Source organism: Gracilinanus agilis, chromosome 1, assembly GCF_016433145.1.
Source record: "Gracilinanus agilis isolate LMUSP501 chromosome 1, AgileGrace, whole genome shotgun sequence".
NCBI lineage: Eukaryota > Metazoa > Chordata > Mammalia > Didelphimorphia > Didelphidae > Gracilinanus > Gracilinanus agilis.
In genome coordinates this window covers 707,135,573-707,143,070 of record NC_058130.1, presented here as the reverse complement: position 1 = coordinate 707,143,070, position 7,498 = coordinate 707,135,573, and positions in this window count along the sequence as shown.

Genomic DNA, 7,498 nt, shown 5'->3' with positions numbered 1-7,498 from the left:
TCTGAAGGGCTTGAAAGTGAAAATGAAGGAGAAAACTGCCCATGTACACTATCAAATTAGATACCAAAGAGAACACCAGGTCTGGTATGGGAAGACTAGCAATGAAAGGCTCCAGTAATTTGTATAGGAAAATATATATTGTTTCAAGAATTTATATACTAATGTGTGAGTATGAGTGAGATCTTAATATATGGAAGATAAATATTGTTATATATTGTTCATCCTTTGTTTTTGAAGAGAACTAATGTCATCATAGGGTAACTTTTTGATTTGCATATTAATTGGATTTAAGCAAGGGTGAGTTGCATGAAGCAAACAACTTCCACTCTCTCCTCCAGAGAAATAAAAATCCAGTGATAAGACAAAAAGCCAAGATGACCCAAGTATATCTAACCAAGTTCTAAGTATTCAATAGCAGCCGCTTCATCCACCTTCATGGTTACTGGAACAAATTGTTCTCATTTGCCCATTTTGCTAGAGAAGTCTTCAGTTTAGGTAAAAAAATAACTGCATTAAGCATTACTAAGATGCAAATCATGACTGGAATATAATAATGGAAGAGGTTATATAGTCTGTTCAAATAATGGAAAAATACATTCACCTATCAGTAGGGAAATGTTGTAAATGAAGAACCCTATATCAGGAGAAATCATGGTAAAGGATACGGATAAGAAGAGAGGGAGAGGGAAAGAGATTAAATTATGAATTCCTGGTGTAGATTAAAAAGCTGACAGAGTAGTGATAGGGAATTCAACTTGCTGGACATCTAGAGCTTTCTTTGCTTAATTTCATGACCTGCTTGGCCAATAATTTCAGGCCAATAACATAATAAAGGGAGTTAATTTTGAACAACGAAGAGAAATTAATCAGAGAATGACAAATTAATGGCATTTTGTCAATTGCCTTGCCATTAAAAAAACCCCAACCCTTACTATCTTAGAATTGAAAGAGCAGTAAAGGTTAGGTGGTTGCAATTAAGTGACTTGCCCAGGGTCATATGCTAGGAAGTTTCTGAGGCCACATTTGAACTCAGAACCTTGCATCTCCAGGCCTGACTCTCTATCCAATGAGCCACTTAGCTACCTACCTTACCAACTTGTTTGTAGTTGATGAGTGGAACCCTATTCTGATGAGTACTCTAGACATTAAGTATTTCAGATTTAAGAATAGGATAGGTAGGATACCCAGAACCTGAGACATTAGATCAAGGGGGATAGAAGGCTCCACAGAATGAAACTCTGATGACACAATAACAACTGCTCTCACTGAGAAAGCAAAGTGATAGGCATTATAATGAAAAAGGGATTTATACAGTAACAAAAGTATAAAAAGGAACAACTCTGAAAGACTTTAAGAACTCTCATCAATCCAATGACATCATCATTCTAGAGGATTAATGTGTATGAGAACTTTGGGAATTTGTCACAATGAATTAGTCACTGTATTTTGAGTGATGGAGAAACTTTAGTTACATGCAGGCTATTCCAACTATCTTAGTTCAGTTAATAGATTAAAAAGCATATAAGCTTTAAAAAAAGATTAAAAAATTTTTTTTATTCCATTCTTCTAATTACGGTAGAGGGAACCTTTCTACTTTGCTATACGATCATATATGAATACCACCAATCAAAAGTTTTCTTTGTGGGCTTAGAATAAGTGTGTGTGTGTGTGTGTGTGCATATGTGGGTGGTGGTAGTGTTGTGGGCAGACTCAGGTCTAAACAAAATCATAGGGATCAAACTGTGCCTAAAGCTAGAAAAACTGTAAAATTTAGGTATCATCAAGGGTATACAAAATATGAAAATGTATATTAGATTTCTTTTATATTCAACTCTCCATCTGCAACTTTGTTTTTGTCACTTATCCTTCATTGTTAACTTGCTGTGAAAATACTATTAACATAGTAGCATTAGATTGTTTCTGAAGACAGACTGCTATAATGTGAAAGCAAAGATAAACTTTTTTTTTTTTTGAAACCCTTACCTTCTGTCTTGGTATTAGCTCCAAGGCAGAAGAGTGGTAAGGGTAGGCAATGGGGGTCAAGTGACTTGCCCAGGGTCACACAGTTGGGAAGTGTCTGAGGCCAGATTTGAACCTAGGACCTCCTGTCTCTAGGCCTGGCTCTCAATCCACTGAGATACCCAGCTGCCCCCGCAAAGATAAATTTTTAAAACATTTGACTTCTTTTTTTACTGAGGAAAGATTCCATTCTTTTATTACTACCAATGTCTAATCCGTGGTGAAGTTCTGTCTTTTCTACCTTTGTAACATCTCTGCCCCACTTTTCTCTTCTACCATTCTAATGCAGGCCCTTGTCATCTCACATCTGGACTATTGGTTGGTCTCCCTGCCTCAGGTCTCTCCCAACTCCAATCTCTCCTTCTGTCAAACTGATTTTCTGAAAACACAGACCTAACCTTATCACACCTCTATTTAAAAAAAACTCCAGTGGCTCCCAGTTACCTCTAGGATCAAATATAAAATCTTTTGTTTGGCTTTCAAATTTCATTATAGCCTGATCTTCTTGTCTTTTCAGTTTTCTAAATACCTAACTCCCCCAACCCGCCCCCCCCCATCCTCACCAACTCTACAGTTCTGTGATGATGCCCTTCTTGCTGTTCTTCCCACAAGATGCTCCATTTTTCTACTTTAAGCATAATCATTGGCTGTCCCTAATGCCTGAAAATGAGCTTTCTTGGCTTCCTTCAGATCTGTTAAAACCCTACCTTCTGTAACAGGACTTCCCTTCTCCTCAATCTGAATGATTTACTCTGAAATAGCTTTTAATTCATCCTGTTATCTTGCTTGCATTTAGTTGGTTGCATATAATTTCCCCCATTAGGCTATGAGCTTCTTGAGGATAGGGACTTTTTTTGGGGGGGCCTTTTTTTTTTTTTGTTTCCACAATGCTTAGCACAATGACTGGAACATAGCAGGTCATTAAAATTAGACACATTTCACTAGCCCAAAATAAAGGAAGCTATGACATAAAAAAAAGTTCACTGAACCAGAGGATATGAAGACTTGGGTTCAACCCAATATCTACTTAATATGTACAAAATAATTATGCTAAGTGCTAAAGATATGACAAAATGAAAAACAGTTTCTGTTCTAAGACCCCAACTCTCTTTGCCAGCAAGTGGTGTAACTTTTGGGCAAGGTGAAACTTTGGTGTAACATCACCCCTTAGACTATTTTCTTATAAAATTGATGGAATTTTCTAAAGCAGGAGTTCTTAACCTGACATCCAGAGCTTGGGAAGGGGTCCACCAACAGATTTCAGAACATCTGTGAAATGGTTTCTTTAAGTTGAGAAATGTATTTCGATAAAATTGGTTTTCTTTGTCATCCTATGTAATTAATCTTAGGCATCTAAAAACCATTATCCTGAGTGTCCATAGAATCCTGTGTATGTGTGCATACGCACACACACATACACATATGCGAGTTATCTTTCATCTCTAACATTCTGTGATTTGTAGTGGCATTAGAAGCCTATCAGTAGTTGAAGTCTGCATGGGTGATAAAAATGGATGAGTGGCAAAGGGAAAAGATCTATTGAATGATGTTAGGTGAGACTTCAAAACAAGTCTAGAAGTTCCAAAGGATGATGGCGGGAAATGAGAGGAAAGATTATAAGCTAGGTGCTGAAGGAGTCAGGCTACTAAGGAAGCTGGGAACATCTTAGGTCTTCTGTGATTAAACTCTAACAGTAAACTCTTGCCTGGCATTTGCGATAGAAGCAATGAAGGAATGAGCAATTCAGATCAAGGATTTAGGTATAACAAAAGCAGCAGAAGGAAAGGAGATATTTAAGAACTGAGTAACTTAAGAACTTTAGACCCAAGGAACCACATAGACTCATGGACTAAGATTAAGAAGACTCCTACTTGAGTTAGTTATGCTTTTTGCTATCCATATAGAAATTAGTGAAGGAGGGAACTTTTGGATCAAGGCAATATCCCCTGCATAGCTTCTAAAGAGGAGCTTATGGCTCAGGAAGCTGGACTAGTCATTTTATGGCCAGATCTATGGCCCAGGATGAGATCCTTGATAGGTATCTTAAGAAACTGATGTGCACAGGTGTGTTGACCATACTGTAATCCATGCTACTGAGGAGGCTAAAGCTGGTGTACTGCTTAAGTTTAGGAATACTCAGCTACAGTAGAACTAAAGTTAAAGTGGGACACACTAAGTCTGGCTCCAATATGGCAAGACCTCTGGCTAACCAGACACCAGGCTAACTAAGGAGGGGCTAACTCAGCAAAAGTTGTAAACAGAACAAGTCAAGCTTCTGTGCCAGTCAGCAATGGGACAGGGCACTGAGAGGTCATTGTACTTTTAGTATGGGCAAGAAAGGGAGAACCAATTTCCCCTACCTGTTTTTCTCTCCCAGTGATGTGGAAGGGCAAGGAGTTCATTGTTGAACTTGGATTTAAAAAAAGACATGAATAAAAAGATGGAAAGGGTGGGTAATTATAGGACAAATACAAAAAGGGTAAATTCTAGTCAAGGAAAGTTAAAGCTTAAAACAGTCTTGTGATAAATAAATTCTAAGAAAAATTATGTTAGAGACAAGAAGAAAAAGGAATGAGTACTTCTTGAGGCAAATGGGAAGATAACTAACCATAAAGAAAGGGCAGAATAACTCACCTTTCACTTTATTTCAATTTTCTTAATAATGCACAGTGTTCTTCAGAATGGAAGGCCAGGAAAAAAAATGGTTGGTAGTGGATTGGAACCAAGGATATTAAGGAAATAAGAGCATTCTTAGTTGACCTTAATGAATGAGTCATTTTGTCTTAACAAATCACATCTTGTAAGAATGTATATGTAATTAATTAATAACTGCCAATTTTTTTTTAGGAATCATGGAGAATTGATGGAATGGATATGGGAAAACTGGTCAATTTTCAAAAGAGAATTCTTCATGCTATAAGCTTAACATTTATTCCCAGTAGAATTCTAGAATAGATTATTAAATAGATAGTTCATGAAGTCCTAGGAAGCAAGGATAGACAAATTAAGGACATAACATGTCAGGCTAATGATTTCTTTTCTTTTTAGTAGTCATTAAATTGACTGATTAGGGAAATGCCACAACCACTGCATATCTATAAGTCAATAAGATATGTACCAATGTCTTATGTACCAATGTCCCAATCACAGTAACCTTGTGATCAAGATGGAGAGCACTGAATAATAGCAAAATCAGATGAATTTAGAAGTGGATAAAAGACTGGACCCAAAGAGTAATGTCAACTTCTATGCTACTTTGAACAAATCACTTTTAACTTTTCTGGGTCTGTCTCTTCACATGAAAAATAAAGGGGTGGGCTAGATGAACTCTAAGATCATTGACATATCTAAAGCAATGAACCTGAAGATAGGTCTCTAAAGCATGTAACAGGGCTCTGTCTTTCCTTCAGTTGTAGTCAACATTTTAATCAATGACTTGAATGAAGGTATAGCTACCATGTTTATCATCTTTGTATTTTAAAGCTGAGAGAGCCAGATAATTCATCAGAAACAGAATTGTCATCCAAAAGATTTCTATAGGTTTAGAAAATGCAGCATATCTAATAGAATTAAATTGATTGAAGTCCTACAGAGGTTAAGAAGATCAACTGCACAAGTATAGGATATGGAAAAAGATACAGTACAAAGATCATGTGAAAAAGCAAAAAGAGCGTTTAGTAAATTGAAAGCTCAATATGTGTCACAGCAGATGGGAAAACTAGATTTTAGACTATACCCTAGAACAGTGATGGGCAAACTATGGCCAGCGGGCCAGATGTAGCCCCCTGAAATGTTCTATCAGGCCTGGTGCCATTTTTCCTAATCTGACGAATACCATGAGTAGGACACAATACAATGAAACTTCAAAAAAGTTGCCTTAGAAACAGACTGACAGATGAGCATTTCCTTTCCTTTGGCCCCCTTTTTAAAAAGTTTGCCCATCACTGCCTTAGAACATACTCTTCCCAGCTAAACCACTCTGTGCTATATTCAGGTCTGTTATGAGCAGGAAGGGGGCCTGGCAGATGCTTATGGTGGAGCTTATATAGGGAGAGAGACCCAAACCACAGCTAGATGTAAGTTTAGGTTTGCAGCCACACCAGTCGGGTTAGGTCTCTTTTAAAGCCCAAGATTCTCTGCCAAAGTCTCAGGGCCTTGGAACCAATCCACCCAGGCAGTTGGAAATGCTTCCAGGAAACAGATTGTGACTTCCTGAAACCTTAAGTTGATGACGGATAACTCTGGCTTGGAAAGGCTAAGGCTAGCTAATGATGTTAACCAGATCTGACTGCTAAAGACTAATTGTTGTTGGTAAGGTAAGCAAATGGCTTCAGATCATTTAGGCTTTAGGGTTAAACAGGATTTATTTGTAACCAAACTAAGGGTAGATAAAAGGTGTAGGTAGGTGGGTGAAGGGTACCCTAAAGTTCTTGCCTAAGTGTTTGACACTAAATAAATCTTGAAACACTAGTTGTTGTTCCTAGTTGCAGAGCCTTGAGGGCACTTCCCAACTCTGTTGCTTTGTAGCTGAGCTCAGAGGCTGTCAGGCCCCTGGGTCAGATGCTGTTGTTTCTTGAAAGTAGCTATTGACACTAGCTTGAACAGAAGTTTGTAGGCTATGCCAATGAGGTATTGAATTTGGCTAGCAATGGAGGATGTCCCTGCCTGCCTAACCAAATCTCCCAAACCACCCAAGGGGCCCAGATCCACTACCTCCTCCCTAACCCTTGAGATGAGAGAGAGAGAAGTGAAGTCCCCAGGGGTTTGTGGACCCCCTTTTATACCTTCTCCTTAACTGTCACCCTGGCACACGTACTGGGTGCTCTGCCAGGTTCTGTGTTCCAAAGTGGTAAACTGCTAACTTGCACCCACAGAAAATGGCTACCCATTTCTGCATATCACAGGTCTGGGCACTATATTTGGGAAGGGCATCAACAAACTGGTGCAAAGAGAAGAGGCAGCTAGGATAGTGGGGGTATCATATGAGGATCTATTCAACAAACTGGAGATGGTAAGCCTGGAAAAGAGAAGACTTGGTAAGGGACATGATGGCTATCTTCAAGAATTTGAAGGATTGGTATTTGGAGGAGAGATTAAACATATTTTGCTTGGTTCCAGAGAGCAGAACTAGGATCAATGTGTGAAAGTTACAAATATTTCACCTGAATATAAGACAAAACTTCCAAGTCATAAGAACTGTTCAGAAATGAAGTGAGCTACTTGCAGAGGTTCAAAGAACTTGGAGGACTTCAAGTAAAGGTTAACTAAACATCAAATTTTGTTGTAGGGAATCCTGCTTTAGATAAAAGATCAGATCTTTGTTTCTCCCAAGCAATTATATGATCCAATGTATCCATTATATCCTTTCACCCATAATAGTTTGAATGTTGATTAACATTAACATGAATAAACATTGAGTATATACTAATTTTTAACAGCAGCTCTCATTTAAGTAGTTTTGACTGCAAGCCCATTTAGT